Source organism: Tenrec ecaudatus, chromosome 11 (genome assembly GCF_050624435.1).
Source record: "Tenrec ecaudatus isolate mTenEca1 chromosome 11, mTenEca1.hap1, whole genome shotgun sequence".
Classification (NCBI taxonomy): domain Eukaryota; kingdom Metazoa; phylum Chordata; class Mammalia; order Afrosoricida; family Tenrecidae; genus Tenrec; species Tenrec ecaudatus.
The window spans coordinates 32,352,481-32,373,941 of NC_134540.1; positions in this window are offsets into that span (position 1 = coordinate 32,352,481).

The following is a 21,461-nucleotide window of genomic DNA, read 5'->3' on the forward strand; positions in this document are numbered from 1 at the left end:
TGAAGAGAAAGCAGGCTGTTTTTCTTCGAAGACAGATTTGATTGGACTTTTGGCAGTCCATGGCAGGTTCAAGATTCTTCCCCAGCACCATACTTCAAATGCATGAATTCTTTGATCTCCCTTATTCAATGTACGACTTCCACATGTATATGAGGTGATTGAAAATATCATGACTTTCGTCAGGAGCATCTTAGTACTCCAAGTAACAACATCGTTTTTCAACCCTATGGATAGGTCTCATGTTTCAGATTTGCCCAATGCAAGGTGTTGTTTGCTTTCTTACCTGCTGCTTCCTGAGCACGGATTGCAGATTGACAAAGGTTGACGTCCATCTTGTCTCCATTTATCATGGTGTTCCTTCTTGGGCCAGCTGTGAATATGTTGATTTTCTTTTGTCCCCTCCCCTTGATTGTCTTTATATTGAGATGTAATCCACAGAGAAGGCTGAAATTCTCGATTGTTATTAGCAAGTACGTCAGTCTTCTTCAATTTCACCAAGCAGGGCTGTGTCATCTGCATATCACAGGTTGTTAACAAGCCGCATGCATTTCCAATATTGTATACTTCTTCATATAGTCCAGATTTCCTGAATACTTGCTCAGCATACAAATGGAGTATGTATGGTGAAAGAATACAACCCTGACACACGCAGCTTCCTGATTTTAAAGCATGCAACACCTCTTGTTCTGCTCACACGATTGCTTCTTGATCCGCCTACAGTGTCCACATGAGCACAGTGTGTTCTGGAATTCTCAAGGTTTTCAAGAGTTTGCTATGATCCACACAGAATGACTTGGAATAGTCAATAAAATACAAGTAAACATATTTCTGTTATTAACTGTTTTTAACCAATATACATCTGATATCAGCAATGGTATCCTGTGTGTTCTATGTCCTCTCTTGAGTCCAGCCCGAACCTCTGGCAGCTGCCAGCACTGTTCCAAGTATTGTTGGATAATGTTCGGTAACATTTTATTTGCATGTGTGATACCAATGATGTTTTCTATAACTCACACATTTTGTTGAATCTCCTTTCTTTGAATGGGAACAAATGTGGACCTCTTCCAGTTTTTTGGTCAAGTACCAATCTTCCAAATATCTTGACATTAATGAGTGCATTATTCTAGTGCTTCATTAGGTTGTTGAAACACTTCAATTGATATTCCGCAAATACGTGGAACCTTGTTTTGGGCTAATACTTTCAGGGCAGTTTGAACTTCTTCCTTCAGTGCCAGAGATTCTTTCTCACACTGCCACTGCTTGAATTGGGTGAATGAATGTCAACGCGTTCTTTTTGCTACAGTGACTCTGCATATCTTTTCCATGTTCTCTTGATGCTTCCTGCAAAACTTATATTTTTCTCATGAAATCTTTCAACATAGCAACACAAAGCTTGAATCTTTTCTTTCTTTTTCAGCTCAGTACATGCTAAATGTGTCCTTCCTTGTCAGTTTTCTAACTCTGGGTATTTTTACATTTTGTTGTTATTGTTATACTTCGTCTTCTCACACTGCCCGTTGGAATTTTCTGTTCATTTCATTAACTTTATTACTTCTTCCATTTTCCTTAGCTACTTTATGATTAAGAGCAGTTTCAGAGTTTCAAATGGAATCGATTTGAATTTTTTTCTTTCTAGATGTATGATGTTCATGACATTATTCTACAACTCCTCAGGTCCTCTTTAATTGGTGTTCAAAAACACAGTCAAAAAGGGCATTTGAAAATTTACCAGGAAGTATAATTCTGTCTGTGATAAAACAAAAATCTCCTACCTGTAAATCCAACACATATAATTTGTTTTCAAATTTATGCACCAAATGTATTGAAGAAACTGAAGAGCTTTACCAATTTTTCAATCAAATTAATCAAACATGTAATTGAGATGCGTTGATCATTGGTGACTGGAATGCAAAAGTTGGAAACAAAGAAGAAGGAATAATGGTTGGAAAATAAAATCTTGGCCACAGAAAAGAAGCTGGAGAACTAACGGGAGATTGGTGTGAGATCAATGACTTCTTCAAAGCAAAGACTTTTGTCACAAAACAAAAGGCAACTATACCTGTGAATTCCTCCAGCTGGAATATACAGAACTCCAAGTGAATACATCTGTGGGAAGAGACTGTAGGGAAGCCCAATAGTTGCAGCTGAAACCGGCAGACTATGGCCATCAATTGCTCATACGTAAGTTCAGCCTGAAGTTGAGAAAAAAAAAAGTCCATGAGAGCCAAAATACCATTTTGGGTCTATCCCACTTAAATTTTGAAAAAAAATTTGACTTTGAACATTAATTATAGCAGCTTCAGTATATCAATAATTTATTTCATAATATATTTGAGAGATGGTTGGGTTCTTTTTTCTTTACAAAATAATTTTATTGGGAGCTCATACAACTCTTATCACAACCCATACATACATCGATGGTGTCAAGTACATTTGTACATTTGTTGCCATCATCATTCTCAAGACATTTTCTTTCTACTTGAGCCCTTGGTACCAGTTCCTCATTTTTCTGATCCCTCCCCACCCTCCCCCCTCACAAGTCCTTGATAATTTATAAATTATTATTATTTTCTCATATCTTACACTGTCCGATGTCTCCCCTCACCCACTTTTCTGTTGTCTGTCCCACAGGATGGGAGTTATATTTAGATCCTTGTGATCAGTTCCCCCCTTCTACCCTATCTTCCCCTTACTCACCACTAGTATCACTCGTATCACCACTCTCATTATTGGTCCTGAGGGGTTTAGCTTTCCTGAATTCCCTGTTTCCAGTGCATATCTGTACCAGTGTACATCCTCTGGTCTAGCTGGATTTGTAAGGCAGAATTGGGATCATGATAGTGGGGGCTGGGGGTGGGGAGGAAGCACTAAAGAACTAGAGAAAAGCTTTATGTTTCATTGTTGTTATACTGCACTCTGACCGGCTCGTCTACCAACCCCCTGCCCCCCCCCCCCCCGCCCATCCTCCAGCACTGTTCTGTAAGGCGATGTCCAGTTGCCTACAGATGGGCTTTGGGTCTCCACTCTGTACACCTACTCATTCACCATGATATGATTTTTTGTTCTTTGTTGCCTGATACCTGATTCCATCAACACGTCGTTATCACACAGGCTGGTGTGCTTCTTCCATGTGGGCTTTGTTGCTTCTCAGCTAGCTGGCCACTTGTTCATCTTCAAGCCTTTAAGACCCCAGAAGCTATACCTTTTGATAGCTGGGCACCATCAGTTTTCTTCCCCACATTTTCTTATGAATCTGCTTTCTTTTCAGTGATCATATCAGGAAGGTGAGCATCATGGAATTTCAATTTAAGAGAACAAAGTTGCATTGAGGGAATACTTGAGTAGAGGCACAATATCCAGAGTGATGGTTTTATTATATCAATATAGTTTTATTATAGTTCAAATCTTTATTTGGAGAACAATTCCTATTGTTGTTTTCATTTTTTCTTTGAAAATGATGATTTACAATTTATGTTAGGAATCATTTGAAGACTCACAAAGAGAGATGACAGTTATTGTTTACCTTTCCCAAACTGATGTGTTAATATATGTATATTTTAATGTTTTAGCTGCTACTGGACAAGTTTTCATGAGGAACACATATATTCTACGTCTATTTAGAATGTCACATTCCTTATAGGTTGTTTAAATTGTGAGTGTATACAGAAACTTCTCAAAAATGATGTTCTCTATCCTTATAAAAAAACAAGAGGGTACGAAACGTAATTCACCAAAGAAGAGAATATGCTTTTCTCAACTATATCTCTCTGCTTTGGTCTCCTAAATATACTTGCTTTTTACTTATGTTACTTCTACTATGTATCTTTGTAAGTAATATTTCATTTACATTACCCTTACCAGTCCCTACATCTTTAATTATTGTTGACCTTGAAGATGTTCCATTTTCTTTCCGCTCCATAGTTCCCAAGTCTCATTCATAATAGTCACTAATTATGCTATCTTTTTAAGGTTGTTAAGCTATAGGGTATTTTCTCAATATGTTGCATTTTTTCAGAACTTCATCTTTTCGAGGTTCTGTTGTTATAAAATATAGTTGTTGAACTAATAAATAAGCTAATTTCGGGAGAATCCTGTTTCCTTGTGGTAGGCTGGTTCTCACATAACCAATAGTCCCATATCTTGGATATTATCTTCTGCAAGAGGCTTTCTTAATTCTTCTTATGATATAAAATGTTAAGAAACCCATATCATAACTTTGCTACTCATAGTAATATTTTTTAACCAGGGAAAAGGATTAATATTGTCCCAGAACCATATTAAACAGTGCTCAGGAATTTATACATTATTATTATCATCATGTTTATTTTATAAAGAAAGAAACCACCAAACTTGTAAACTTTTATGTTTCCTTTGAAAACACATAAATGTTGTAAAAGACTTGAATTGCACTCGCTCGTATTGCTCCACTGCTTCTGCTGTTCATGAATACGGACACCAAACTGCATCACCGCCTACTGTGGAGCACAGGATGACTTCTAAAACTCACGTCATAGCATATCCATTTAAGTTTGGTCTTATCGATAAATAAAGCACATTTAGCCACACTTAATGGCCTATACTTAAAAGAAAATGTTCACAATCACTCTTCATATCTGAAACAATACATAATATAATCCTAATTGCCTAAATTTTTACCATTCTTAAATCTTAGATTTCGTGTCCGGCTTTCCCACCCTCACTCCTTCTCAGCTGTCTTTCTTCTCTCCCTCCCTCCTTCCTCCCTCCCTCCTTTCCTCTCTTCTTCCTGTTTTCCTTACTTTTTCTATTTCTCGTAGATTCACATAGTGGTTATTTTGCAACAGCACACATGAATAAAATTTCGGCAGATCTGCTCTGTTCTAGAGTTTCATTATGAGTTGGAATAGTCCTGAGGACAATGGTTTCTAAACTTGAAGTAGGTGTAAAAGGGTTCTTCAGGAAGTTCATGGGAAAATAATTCCAGTTTCTGAAGACTGTTTAGAAGCCACCTCATGTTCATGTTTTTAATATGTTACAGAAGTAAATCGAATGATCAAATTGAAGTATCCATACATGGAGTTGAGAAACTTTATGAAAAAGTCATAACAGAATCTCTTTAATTAGTTAGTTAATTAAAATAAAGCTCAGGATAGTGTTAGAAGCATTACACAAATACATTTCTAATTATAACATAGTGTATATCAGTTCAGTGAGACAAAAATGAAAATTCATAAGTGAAAATAAATACATATGTAATATAGACTCAGTTGTTTATAGTGAAATGTTTTGGATTTACTTTTCTTGCTGTTGTTTTCTCGCTATATGGAACTTTTGTGTGTATCTGCATGTGTGCATTGAGCCCTGGTGTACAATAGGCAAGTGCTTAACTGCCAACAGAAATATCAGCAGTCTAAACCTTCCGCAAAAGAAAGATGTGGCACTCAACTTCTGTAAAGACTGCTCCCCTGGAGGGGCAGCTGTGTTCTATCCTTTACATTTGTTATGAATTGGGATCATATCAACACCAACAGGTTTAAAAATACATATATATGAGATTCAAAATATTTGTGTAAAAAGTCCATTCTTTTCAATTCCATGTTTCCATGTATACTCTCTTGTGTGTGTATGTGTGCATGGATTATATTTGATAATTCTGAATTTAATGTGTGGCATAAATGTGTTCACCTAATTGTGCATATAAAAAGCAACAACATTGCCTTAAGCTTATATTTTGAGAACACACCCCCTCATCCCACATACATTATATAGGAGCAAGTCAGCCCTAGTATTTCGCTGATAGTCACGTTCTTTCTGGTTTGGCTTGCCTGTCCTCCTTGCTTTATTTGTGTCCTTCTAGTGCTAGTTCACTGTGCAAATACCTACACTTCTGATCTATTATCTGAAACAGTTCTGCTAAGCTGCAGGTCAAGATCATTCTCAGTGAAGTTTGTGAATCATTCTTTAGTTGCATGATGAAATTAATTATATTAGACTATGGTTACACTAATAAAGGAAGAGGAGCAATTAAGAAACAAAAAACAAATTTACATGGTAGACACCAAATCCTAGGATAATCATGCATATATAATGTTACAGAATGATTCCCTAGAAGTAATGGAAAAATATATTCTATTCTGGCAGTGCACATTCAGATATGAGATGCCTCGAGGTACACCAAACAGAATCTCCTTGGAGGCTGCAATCAAACTACATTGTCATTCTAGAGAGAAGTAGATTGTTGGGCAGAAATGATCCATAAGTCGCTTGCATGTCTGCACATCTTGAAAGCAAATGCAATGAATGCCTTTAGTGTGGACTATCTGTGCAACCCAACATCAAGCCCCGACACCACCAGAGAACCTAAGTGACCCGGAGGCTTCCTGCCTCTGGTACCATTCAGGCTCTGTAAGCGTTGGACTCTTCATCTCAAACATATCCTACTGCTTATGCAGGTATTGCATATTTTCCTTAGTGAGAATAGGAGCTTGGGGTACTTGATTATTGCTATTTCTGTGTGTAATAAAAGCATGTATTCTTGACTGATTTATGAAGATGTGGCAAACATACTAGTTAGTGTAAAAGTAGGCTAAAATATTTAAGACATACCATAGATCCTGACAAGGGCAGCAGATATGTTACAGATTTTTGTGTATACAATGAGGTACTTAGAAAACATAATCCTATATAAGATGTAATAGCTACCAATCAAAATTATCTTCAGTCTGTAACAGTGTCAGCATTGGAGGTACACATTTAGATAGGTGACTAATCAATACAATTGTGTACAAAAATGCTACAAAGTATAAGAATGAAAAGATTAACTGTAAAAAACTTACAATTAATATTTCCTCAACACTTTAAAGCACAGTATCCATGAAAATACATATGTCTGCACCTTGCTTCGTATTGGCAGATGCAGGGTTTTAGTGTTATTCTAAAGTACTTAAATTAGGTGATAAATAGGACATAAAATAATCCTCCTTAATATTTCTCTCAAGGCATAAGATGGGAAATTTGAGTACCCGGCTTTTAGGACTACTGCAAAGTCAGCAGTTCAAAGCCAATTAACTCCTCTGTGGGAAGAAAGATGGGGCTTTCTACTGCTATAAAGATTTACCATCATGTAAACCCATATGGGCAGCAATACCCTGTTTTATAGTCCACATCAACTCAATGGCAGTGAGTTGTATGAGTTCACATAACTCTTTCTATTACATATTTAATTTATCATTCACATATGTTGTGGAAGACAGAAAATAAGGCAAAATTAGACCCCCTTTTTGAAAGCTAGCTGCACACAAGTAAAACACTGCTACATGTGATAGTGACAGCGCTATGAACATGAACACGATGCTCTCATTAACGTCCTCACAATAATCATGTAAATCAATACAATTATATAATCAAAATAATGGAAGAGCTCATGTATACACTCTAAGGTAAAAGTGCTCTTAACATTAATAGTATTTTTTAGTCTTATCAACCTTACAGTTTAGTTGGTAATAATGCTCTTCAATTCATATTTTACATTGTCTTCCAATTTAAAATACATAGGATATTTTTCTCCTCATTATTTGACAAATAATTGAAAACCCTGAAACAAAATTCCAACTATATAGCAAACATTTATTGCAATAAACTAATGAATAGTAAAGACTGTTTTACAACTCTACATTCTGAGCCAAAGGATGTTTACAATATTAAAATTTGCTCTTATTTTACACCACATACCAATTGTATATCATATGTTGTGTGAAGAAGTCTTGTGTGGTCGTCATTTTGGGGGGGTGCAGACTTTTTAATGCATAATCTCTTAATAATTATATTCAAGTAAATAACACCTTAGAGTTTAACAACAAATAAATTAATAGACAGTTGAACATGTTTGAAAGTTAGGAATGGATGAAATGCTAGATAAATGAAGATAATTACTATAAAGAAAATATTAATATGTCAGCATGTGCTTTATGTAAAGGATTTACTTACAATAAATCATTTACTTAAGTGTCTCATGAGTTCATGTGATTTCCATTAGATACAATTGTTTTTCAAGTGAGACATATGTTGTGATTTAGGTACATAGTAGACTGGTCCACAGACAGTTACAGTCTATTTACTGGAGAGCATTCAAAGGTGGCAACAGTCGATGCAGCGAGAGCTACCAGAGGTTCAGGCTGGATTCAGAAGAGGCTTTGGAACAGTGGATCTCATTGTTCATATCATTGGCTGGCAGCAGGTAATCCTGGAAATATTTTCCTTGTGTTTTATTAATTATGCCATGGCATTTGACTGTGTGGGTAGACTTGAGACGAATGGGATTGTGCTCCTGAGAACTTGTACATGGATCAAGAAACAGTTGTGCAAACAGCCTGGGATACGGCATGTTTTAAAATCATGAAAGGTATGGGTCAAATTTGTACTCTCTCACGATATGTATTCAATCTGTATGCTGAGAAAATCATCAGAGAAGCTGGAGTATATGAAGAAGGATGCAACATCAGGATTGGAGGAAGGCTTATTAACAACCTGAGATAGGCAGATACACAACTTTGCTTACTGAATGTGAAGGGGGAAAGTGAGGGGGTCTTGCAGAACTTGACGATAAAGATAAAAAATTCTAACCTTCAGTAGGGACTACAACTTAATTGAAGAAAAATAATAATCCCTCAACAGGACTAATAGGTAACACCATGATGAATGTGGAAAAGATATAAATAGCCAAATATTTTGTCTTGTTTGGATCCACAATTAATGCTCATGGAAGCATCAGTTAAGAGAGTAAATGACACATTTTTTGGGGGTAAATCTGCTTCACAAGACCTGAAAGACAAGGATGTTATTTTGAGCACTAAGATGAGACAGCTCCAAGCCATGTGTTTCCATTGCCTCGGCTACATGTAAAACATGGACATCGAATAAGGAAGACCAAAGCAGAAATCAGTGCATTTGAATTGTGGCACGCCTACTTACGCTACTATGGACTGCCAAAAGAACAAACGGATGCCAGTGGATAATGTGCAGTCAGAATACTCCTGAGAAGGAAGGATGGTGAAATTGCATCTCTGCTACTTTGGGCATGTTGTCAGGAGAGACCAGGCCCCGCATAAGGACCATAAGACAGAGGGGCTCAGTAAAACAGAAGGGCAGTGAATAAGATAAAGGCTCTTGACAAGAGGGAAGGACACAGTTGCTGCAACAATGGGCTCAAACATAAGAAACATTTTGCGGATGGTGCAGGACAAGGTCGTGTTTTGTTATGTTGCACGTAAGTCTCTCCGAGTTGAAATTATTGAGATAGTTCCTAATGAAACAAATGACCTGGTAATGTGTAATCAAGAGACTCTTGATAATACTAGTCATTTTTATGTAAAATAGCAGAGTGCATTTTTTCAACAAAAACTGTAGAACCCAAATATTAAAATAGATTATTTCAATAGATCATAATTTATTTTCAGTTACCAGCTTTCAGAGAAAGACACTGAGAAATAGATGAGGCTATTTAAAAAGTAATGACAATGTCAATAATCTCACTAAGATTGTATAGATGTGAGCAGGAATACAGGGTGCAATGCTATGTCTATGGATGTAATTAGAATTCATTAAATGATATCTATAAGGTTTCTTATCATTGTAATTATATTGTCAATGTCTAATCTTTCTATGCTTAATTCTAAGCTAATATACTAGCCCGTACTTTGGAAAATATAATGTCAATGAAAACCACCACAACAAAAATCTTCATGTTTTAAACTACTGAGTGTTAAATTACTCATATGAAAGCTGTGCAAAATATTAATATATAACTTTATTCAGGACAATTAAAACGCACCTTACGTTAACCATAAAATAAAAGTAAAGAAAATATCCACAATATATAATAGCTATGGCAATATCAAACCCCCCAGATAATTGTTCTTTGTATAACTTCAAAATTAATAAAAGTATTATAAACATTTTCATTTTATTTAAAATATTTCAACATATAAATAGAACTTTTAGTTCATACTATGAAATATTGCAGCATTCTAAATTTAGATTACATATTGATAAGTAAGAGGAATCTAGAAACTGAAAAATATTTCCAAATTTTAGACAATAGTTTACAAAGACTTAGAAAAATATCTTAACAGATTAAATAAATCTTTTTACAAAACTAATAAATTGATTTATCTTTTCAACTGTTAATGGAACCCAGAAAATGTGCAGCTCATCACGATATGTTCCCAGCACCAACCCTAGTATATTATCATTTTCCATAATCTGCATATCACTGCCAACTGCCTTGTTTTCTTGGACCAGGAAACCTGCGTGTTGTTCAGTCTCAAGGTCCCATAATTCCAGTACCACAGTTTATCTTGTCTCTGGTCTCAGCCTCTACCACTTCAGGCAGAGATCTGGTATATCCTCTTCCAATAGGCCTGGGCTTTCTCTGCTGCTACTTCCAAGATGGCTTATCCTTCTGGAGTGGGATGGGTGGATAATGAAAACTGACTTCACTGACTCATTGACATGAAATTGATTCCAACACATAACCGACCCTATAGGACACTGTAGAACTAACCTTCTGGGTTTCCAAGACATAAACTCTTTCCTGTGGTGTGCCTAGTGGTTTCAGACTGCTGAGCATGCAGTTAGCATAGTTTCCTTGGAAACTAACCAACCCCCTCTACTAAGGTAGCGCACACCCGCTTTGCATAGTCCCACCTAAACATTTGGTAAGAGCCACAGAGAATTTGGTAGACGAGCCATATTGAAAGATTTCACTCCACCACACTGCGAATACTTCATGCATTAAAATCAGGGAAGATTTGTGTCAGGGTTGTATCCTCTCACCATATTTATTGAATGTGTAAACTGAGAAAATATTTAGGCATCAGGATTGGAGAAATGCTTATTAATAACTTGCAATACGCAGATAACACAGCTTTACTTGCTCAAAGGGAGGAAAACTTGAAGCGCTTATTGATGAAGTTCACGGATTCCATCCTTCAATATAGTTCACAACGTAATGTAAAGAAAACAAATATACTCACAACTGGATCAAGAGATAACCTCATGATAAATTAAGAGAAGTTTGAATTTATCAAGGATTACATCTTGCTTGTACCCAATTTATGCTCATGGAAGCAGCAGTCAAGAGATTTCACAATACGTTGTCTCAGATAAACTTGCTGCTCAAGACCTTTGAAGCTATTATTTTGAGGACGGAGATGTGCTTGACTCACACCATGGTCTTTTCAGTTCCTCTCATATGATGTGGAAGTTGGACATGGAGTAAGCAAGACCAAAGAGAGATTGATGGATTTGTATTATGGTGCAGGCGAAGAGTGTTGAAATTACCATGGACTTCCAAAAAAGAAGCAAACAAAGAAACAAAATTCAAGCATGTTTGTCTTGGAAATGTCCAGCCAAAATATTCCTGTAAGGTGAAGACAGAAAGACTTTGTCTCAGGTACTTTGGACATGTTATTAGGAGAAACCAATCCTCGGAGAACATCATGGTTGGTGAAATAGAGGGGCAGCAACCAAAGAGGCATATCTCAGCCTTGAGACAGTGCCAGAAATAATACGCGCAAACACAACAGTCAGTGTGAGGTTGGCTCAGCACCAGTGTTTCTTTCTGTCGTGCTGACTCAGCGGCATCTCACAACAATACTGTGGCTATTGATTGGTAGATAGATATATTTAAAACACTTTATTATGATGTGAGTGAAATTTTACATACAAATTGGTTTTTATTCAGCAATTCACATATTTTGTCTTATAATACCACAAGGTAAAAATGCTTTTCCAGCCCCCTCCCTACGTTTTCTGTCCCCAAATGTCTCTCTTTCCTCTCCCTTCAAATCAGCACCTGGGAATGTGCGGCTCTCTCGCCCTCGTGTAGCTGAGAGCTTCAAGGAGTGCTTGCGCCTCTGGAGTTGCTGCCCCTCTGGGTCAGAGGGGAAAGTTCTGTTAGTCGATTGAAGGGTGACTGAGCATTACATTTTGGGGACTCAATTATTTTCTACATGCGCAATAAACCTGGGATTTTTATGATTTTGAGTTTGATTCACATTTTCTCCCACTCTGTTTAAAACCTTCTAATGTGATTCCTTTCACAACAGTTGGCACTGGTGCCAGGGCACAATCTAGTTCTTCGGTCATGAGGATCCAAGAGACAGAATTGTGTAGTCCATTTGCTCTTTACATGCTTTCATTTTCGTGTACGCCTTTGAATTTCCTCTCTTTTATGAAGGCCCATAGTGGAATTTTAAATAGAAGTTCACTAATTTTAACACCACAGTCACTACTCACCTTCGAATGCAAACTCCTGTCACTGTAAGTACTTATGCCAATTGAGTTAACTGTCGCTGAGGACTGGACAAGACCCTAAAGCTCAGTGGCTTATTACCTTAAGCTATTTTACTATACATTAGATTTTTTTTTTTCATTAACGCGAGTCTGTCCATGAAGCTACAGCTTTTTCCCACTGCGTCCTGTTATTGGATAATAAAGGTGACTAAAGAAGTTAAAATTTTCTAAATTCATGAGGAAGAGTTAAAGACAGAAATGAGCAGTAGGTAAACATAGTGGTTACACTTGGGCTGCAATACGAAAAGTTGCCAGTTCAAAACCACCAGCTGCTCAGGGGGCTTTCTACTCTGGGAAACAGTTATAGCCACAGGAACGCACAGAGGCTATTCAACCTGTCCTATAGGATTGCTCCGGGTCGGTGTGGCTGACAGTGTTCCCGCGCGTGTGTGTGTGTCCAGGAGGACGTTGTGGGGGAAGTGGGGGGGGGGTGTAAATGGATGATCTCTACAATCTGTAGTTTGAAAAATCTGTGATTTCATTGTGAAGGCTTATATAAGGTAGTAGTTAAAATATGTTATTTCAAAGGTAGTTTCTCCTATACCTTAAATAAATCTAAGGGACAAAAAACCTTGCTTACATGAAAAGGGAAGCAAATTAAATTTGTTCAAATGGCTCTAGGGCACCTCCAGGGCATCCCACACAGCTCAGCATTGTTCCCTGTCACAATGGGTGCGAAGGAGAAAACGATCACAACTGCAACCGAAAACTGCACGTGCATTAATCTAAGACGCATCTCCCGCGACTGCGGAGGCTCTGTCGTCTGATGCGGGGCTCCGTGACCTTGAGCGAAAAGCACTGAAGTTTCTGCAAATGCAGAAGAAAAATGAATGTATACTTCCCGCAGGAATTGGGAACCCTTCCGTTAGAATTGTAGTTTATCATGAAAATTCTAAATAGTAACCTTAATACAATTCTTTTTTAAAATGAATTCAAATTTTAGGGTTTCATGTTATTGATGACAATTGCTCAGTTTGTAAGACAACATTTTACAAAAGAGATTCATGGTTATCCAAGAAATTATATGTGAGTACATATACTAGTGAAGAGTTACAAAGATATTCTTATGAAAATATGCATTTGATCATTTATATGAATTAAAGTTCAGATGAAACATGTATGAATATATACACACACATTGTAAATTAAGGTTTAGAAAATAATGCACCGTCTTTTACAATGGTATCAAAAGAAGTTTAACTCCCCTTATAAATTGTTTTGCATTCAGGATTGCAGAAAATGTGCTTTGGACTATATTGATATACAGCATTATAATCTATAGCATATAGATTATATAGGATTATATAGGATAGTATAGACTTATTCAATACTCTTTGAAAAGCATGATGATCTCCATCTTTTACAATAAATACATAAGCAAGAATCAGAAAATGAGTCAACACCAGCCAGCTATTTAAAATAAAAAGGATACTCGAGCCTACGTCTCTCTGTCTCTGGCCTCTGGTGTGCAAGAAGGTGACTGTGCATCCTGGCCCTTTAGATGTTTCCCCTGACCTAAATCTCGATGTTGTCTCGGGATCTATTGGGAGATATTCTAAGATAGGACTTTTGGACCAGTTTCTGGTTTCCTTTGTTCTTCAGAATTCTTTGACTTTGCTTTTCTACTATGATTAGTACCGCGTTTGTTGGTCCACAATGAGATTTCTGTCGATCCAAAAGACACCTGGAGACCTCAAATCACTGTCTCCTCATTCCCTTCATGCTTTAACGAAAGTCTTTTATGCATTGCAATGACTCTGGTGCACTCGTTTTGATAGTGAATCTATCAGAGTTATACTCCACTCTCCTATGAAATAATAAATGACTACTCCCTGAAATAAATGAGCTAGAAAGTTTAGACATCTGAATTTATAACTATTAATATGAACAAAAATCAAGAAAACCAGGAATCTTATTGTAAAAATTTATATTCTTAAAATAATTAGTATAAAATAAGTAATGCATATATAAAATCAATACTTTATTCAATATTGGGGGAGACTATAGAATTGTTAACCAAATGCTTGCTCAAATATTACTCAAAGGATTATCTAGAAAAATGTTTGCAAAAAAATAACATATAGTAATGGAGATGTATTCCAAGATGGATGTTAAGGTAATTTACATTATATTTTACAGTGTACATTGACATCAAATGGGACAAAATTAGTTTTTGATTTCTGTCTCCTAGAAGAAGCATTTCCTGTCAGAGAAATACGTAACTAAGATTACTGATATGATGCCAAATGTCCGGGTACTCAAATTTTGATTTATGTTTTTGCAGCGTTACATAGATTCCACTGAGCACTTACTTGATCGATTTCCAAGATCACGTTAAAGCCTCCACAGAAATGAACCATTCCGTGACAACTTGGCATGTTGTGTGCTAGCTGCACATTGAAGTTTATGGACACACAAAAGGAAGTGTGAGAGAAGAAAAGAAGACAAATATTTGAGAAAATGAGAGATATCAATAGAACTTGACTTGATTGAAGATGAAGGCTTTATGTTCAATAGCTGTGCTGATTGTATCTACCACGGAGCATTCTTCTTAGTCTAAAAATAATTTAGAGATTGCTTTTTATTGGAAATTTCAAATAGACAACAGTTGTGTATTTCATCTAACCCTTATGATCCAATATTTAGAAATATTTGTAAGTTTTATGAACAATGAACTCATATTTGCTACCATAAAAAGGGTTGTCCCAAGAATCAGTACATCTATTTTTATTTATTGAATTGCTTCTTTTAAAAAGCAAAGTCTACATTGCTTAGCTGTTTATTCAAGCATTACTAGAATTGCATTTTTCAATGTGGCAGCAGGACAGTGCCTATTTCCCAAACTTTTAGAATTAAAAAAATAATCGAGGTGCAGGAGTGTTTTTGTGAAAAGTCTCTGCTGCTTCAGGCACTTAACCGCAATCTCAAAGGGTTATATTTTGAAATGTGCCAAATGTCTTCACAAAGGTGTACTGTGTGCAAGTGTGTGTATGTGTATTTCCTAGACAGAAATCAACTGATATTACCACGTTGACTCGAGTGTCTGCAGCTGACAGTGCACCCTTCAGGCATTGTGGAAATCCTCACCTAGCAGTGCAGACAGCTGACAGAAAAAGCATGATGGATTAACGAACTCGGGCCAAGGACACAGGCAAAGAGGGCTCCGAAAAGTTGAGGCAGTCAGCTTGTATGTACAACCAGTCTCTGAATTTCCACAAAGCTTTTAACCTACAACACTGAGACGTTATACTCTACCTTTAACCGTTTTCCTATTTTTGACAACAAGAATACTGTCATTGATTAAATAGTAGTATGGATGATGCATTTTAATAATAACAATATTGCATTTTAATTAGAATTTATAAATGAGTATCCTAATCAGAAAAATGTGTTGGTATATTAATTGATATATATGTGTATGTATACACACACATATATATTCATTATACATATATATCCATTAACAGGTGTATAATTGAAAACATAAAATGAGTTGCTGAAAAGAACAATTCAAATCACCACACTCTGAACAAGGACATTCAAGATGTCCTTGGGAAGTAACACAACAGACCAAATAGCATGGAAATTAAATGATGATAGCAGTAAACTAGAGTTAATAAGATATTTGATCTAGTGAGTGAATATTACCATTATTTCTCCTGAAGAACATTCATATTCGCCCTCTTCTGAGATTTGTTCTATGTCTTACTCAGTATTGGGTTTAACACAATACACCGTTGAGCCTTTATCCAGTAGAGATAGTTGCTAATTTTTTTAACAAGTTTGGTATAGAATTAGTACTTCTTTATCAAAAATAATAAATCAACAAAATCTCATTTAATCCATTAAAATAAATGTTAGAATGATAAAATTTGAAAACCTCCTGATACATGTTTGTTACATTCATATTACTTCAAAATTTATCTTTCAGACTCTAGTCTCAGCACCTCTCCACCCCATCCCCACCCTCTTCTCCTGCATTTAAATCTTTTGGTACTACAAACCACCATCCATGATCAAGTGTAGGCACTCTCTGGGCAGGTTCCTGGATCTTTCCAGTGCCCTCCCCAACTGCCCCAGGTAGTTGTGAAAATACTGTTTAAGGCAATATTCTTTTTTTAATCATGTATAACTTATTTAAAGTTTCTCTTATTTTTGCAGTTAATTATAAATATCCTTTATTTTTAATGATGTGTTTCATATTTATTTTATAATTTTACACTGTATGTAAATGTATCTACTTGTTTGTATTTAACCTCTTGCCCTGAAGGAGGACCAAAAGCTTAATTTACAGATCTAGCATACATGGTTTTGATACTTTGAGCTTACCTGACATCTAAAATGAGCATACACTATAAGAATTGAATTATATTAGTTATTTATAGGGGAACTGGAATTTTAGGCCAAAGCTATTGGTAGGGAAGACTTTGGGAACATAAGTAATTATGTTTGCTTAGGCATTTGAAGAATACCTAGGAATCACTTTAGGAGAAAACGTGCTAAACCTAATGGCAAAGCATAAAGCTATTCATTGTTTTCTAGTTAAACCATGACATACAGCCTGGTTGTTAAACCGAGCCACGTTGACAAGAAGAAAAATCAAGGAATGGTAATTTTAAGAACCTGAAAATATGATGCCTTTTTTCTATAAGTAAAGAGTTAATTGCTAATAAAAAAACTCATCATCTTCTGAAGTTACCTAAAAGAAGGAAAATCACCAAGAGTTGACATTGCCATCTGACATCACAAAACTGCCTGCCACTAGAGAATACGCTACGAGCTGCAGCAATATTGTGTGGTAGATATTGCTAGAGGCGCCGCTGACTTAAGCACCTCACCATGACATGTAGACCATTTCCCCTAACAATTGATTGCAGGAGTGTCATAATCCACTGGAGAACACACTATTTTCTCTCAGTGTAAGACAGGCACAATTCTAGAGAGTGGCAGTATTTCAGTAAAAGGTGGAAATATTGAAGCAAAACCCAAGTGCCAAGAGTTTTTGTGCAGTACAAGCTCATTAAAAATATATTTAATAAGGGCCTATAAAACTCTTAGAAAGGGATATGCTACATCAAATTTCAGAGAACAAAATAAATACAAAATTGGACTTTTTGTGAGTGCTTACCTCAAGATTAATAATCTTACATAAAACAGCTCTTGAATCCTCACACAGACCTTCCCAGTATTGCTAATATTCCCATTTCATAAATGAAGTTACTGACAGGGATTTTTAAAAGTTTTCAAAAGTCACACAACCTGAAAATGATATAATATATCTCTTAATTAAGAATCACTACACTTAATAATTTTCTAGAGATTATAGCTTACTAAATTATCTCGAATAAAGTCAAATTATAGTTAATTTGACTAAATTTATTCAGTGTGTCCAATTATTACAAGAATTTCACCTCCCAGCTAAGAAATAATTATCTTAAACTTCCAAAAAGTTCCACTTATTTAATAGCGTCCAATTATTAGATAACATGTGATTTGAAAGTATCCCTCTGCTTATCATTAAAAGCATGTTTAGATTCTGAGGAGACAAGCAGAGGTTACAGATTAAAAAAATCCAAATCAACTGCCATGGAAAAAATACCATTCTCATCTGGTATTTTTTACAAAAATTGGAATATGACCATGTATATCTTTATTATGCTTCATGTTTTTACTCATTTCAACTGTAAAGTCAATAATTTTGTCTGTTTTAACCAAGATTAATATTATAGACCAAAACCACATCAGTTAAAACCAAAAAGAAGACAAAAGCTGAGATCATTTTGTTGGTTTTAATTTTAGATTTTAAAATATATGGAAAATCTAACTTTGGGAAAATAAAGTATTTTACTATCTTTGCATAAATATTTGCACAATTAAATTAGCATTTTCATTTTCATACAAATTATTCTATGGTATTGATTTTATTTCCCAAAAATATATAAGCATTCTTATTATCTCCATTCAGTTGGTCACATTTCCATTGATCTGTCTTCTCAGCTTCGCTTTTAGTTGATTAATAAAAGCAGCACTTTATTTATTGGAACAATCAACTACTTGTCTGAAAGGCAATCTAGACAGTGAATTCAATTCCTAATTGACATTGAACCATAGGGAGATTATCTATGGGTTGTTCTAGTCTCTAGCAGTTCTGTTGTTCTGGTCTTTTTTTTTTTTTAAATCTGAACTTCACCCTGCACTTTCCATCCATTTTACCCAGGACCTTTCCTTGTATCTCTGGCCAGAAGTTTTGGAAGTGGTAACCATGCACTGTCTAGTTCTTCAAGTAATGGGTTGTGTGGGACTTTAGTCCTGAACTAATTCCTTCTTGAGTATATGATTCCGTTCTCCTTTGTTGCCTGGGCGCAGACTTCAGTAGTTGTATCTTAGAAGGCTATTTGCGAGCCTTTTATGATAGCTGATGCTACCCACTGTGGAAACAGCAATTAAGAAATCAAATTTTCTCAAAATCATTTTTACACCCGAACCCATAGTCATAGCTATAGTATTAATCCATCTCCTTGAGAAACTTCCTCTTATTTATAACCCCTCTACTTAACCGAAATTTATCCATTACTTCCAGATTTTCAAATTTGTTAGATAGAAATCTTACATAGTGTTGTGTGATTTTACTTTTTGTTTTTTAATCTCATTAGGTTTGATTGCAATATCATCTGTTTTATGACTTAGTCATATAACTGTTTTTTCTCAGTCTTTTCCTTTGTTAGGCTTGACTACTGCTATTTTTATATGGATTGTATTGAAAACCACAGAAGTCTATAGGGAAAATAAGAAAATAGATAAATCACTGCCTTCAGTCAATGTAGATGGAGAATATGTTACAGAGAAATCATTTCACATTTTGACTTTTTTTTCAATAAATATGTTTATGATTTTGTAGCAATATATTTACTTGTTCTTATATATAAAATCACTACAATAAAGGTATATAAACCTAATCACCATAATGCCAATAATATAGTATATATAATATTTCAATATTTATTCAAAATATATTCCAACGTACATCTACACATGTAAATATATATCACTAGCTTATGCATATCAATTTTAGAAATATATATTAGAATATATTCATTCAAGTGATACAGGTGAAATATATCTTTTTTATTCTAGTGACATATATATCTTTACCTCCCTATCTCCTTATCTCTATTTCTATATTCCTGGTGACTAGTGCTTTCTACTGAGATTATGGTGACTACATTTATGCATCTTTAATACAATCACTTTTTCTTTTACTCCGTTTTATTTTCTGTGGCATATACAATGTTTTTAAAATTATAATCTTATATTTCCAAACTAGGATAAAATAGTAGTCTGCCATCCAATCAATTATCATTTACTTAGTTTTGTTCATGTTATTTAAAAATGTTAATTCATTTCCTTATATACACAGATTATATTGATCTTGAATAAATAACACAGAAAAATTGAATGCATTTCAAATGTTTTTCTAAAGGGTTTGAGGAAACACTACCAATTATTTTAAATTAAAATACAAAGAGTATAACCAGAATGCTACAAAAGAGATGATTCTGAACTTTATTTTGTTTACTTTAAACATATCGTTAGGAAGCAAATGGTAAAAAGTACCTTACAGTTCTTAGAGGGTCAGAGAAATCTAGGAAACAGGTGAGACAATAGCCTCAACAATAGACATATTGAGAAATGAACTTTGATTCTCCTGCAGTCAGATTCTTGGTTCCACAGAGTTTGTGGTGACCTATTGAAGCCACTCTCTGGAAACATTTTTTTTGTGATTGTCGCTTAAGAAAACAACGACTGCGTGCAATAAAGGCACTTTACGTTAAATAATTGTCTAGTCAGTTATTAGAGTTTTTTGGGCTTTTTTTGCCATAGGCAGTTTTTCTTTTAAAAATTATCTATCTACAATCAGTTATGAGGAGGAGCAACTCCAAGCTCAGCCAAGAGTTTGTTTTAAGAAAAATAAATAATTATTTATGATGCCATTAGCCATTCCTAATGACAAAGTGTTTATTGGCTTTGTTTGGGCCCTTTGTCCAGGGAGATATCCATACGATGGGGTAGAAGAAGCTCTGGGACATTTCTGACACTCTGAAATTCTGTGAGGACCATTGGTGACAATAGTGAGTTGTGAGATGGGCCGCTAGCTGCAAGGTCAGTAGTTGGACACTATCCACTGCTCTGTGGGCAAGAAGTGAGACTTTGTATTCCCATACAGAGTTAAAGTCATGGAACCCACAGGTGCAGTTCTCTCCTGTCCTACAGGATCACTGTGAGTCAGAATGACCTAATGGAAGTGGGAGAAAGGGCATCATTATTTCATCCTAATTTGTAAACTCTATATTAAATAAATTTAAATTGACTAATATTCTATGCACACACACACATATGGAAAGATCATGGAGATGGAACACTACAGGCCAATTATTTTTCTGTTAGTCAATGAGCCAGACAATTGAATAGCAACTTCTCACAACAAACTATTTGTATCTTAAAAAGATCATTAGCAAAAAAATTAATTAAATATTGTCAAACCGCATTTACTATTAAAAATATTAGCTTTATTGACTTGCCTATAGTATAAGAATATTTTACATAATCAATTACCTTTATTAGAGTCACCCGAACAAGCTTATCTGTCAATGTTTATCTCTCTAATGTGTTCTGACAAATTGCTCAATCAGGCTTAGACATATCAGTTATTCTGAGGATTGCACAAAAACAGAAAATGTTTTGTTCTATTTTTCTTATGGTTATATGAGTCAGAACCTACTCTATGGCACAAACTGACAATAAGTTTTAAAATAAATAAGAATTCTAACTGAAAAATAAAAATTTAGATAAATATTAAAATACACGTTTTCTATAAAATTAACGTTAAATAAAATTTATATAAATATTAAAATATAAAATATGAGTATGTCTTATGATCCAATGCTCACATGTAGAACAGAAAAACAAACAAATGTGCTTTTGCTTGCCTTTTAACTTCTGCAAGAATATTTGCTTAGCTCAAGATTTATTTCTTGCACCTTCATAATAATATCACTATTGATTACTTGCTTAAAATATTGCTCTTAGGGTTTAAAATAACTATTGTAAGTTATTGAAAATACCTCCTT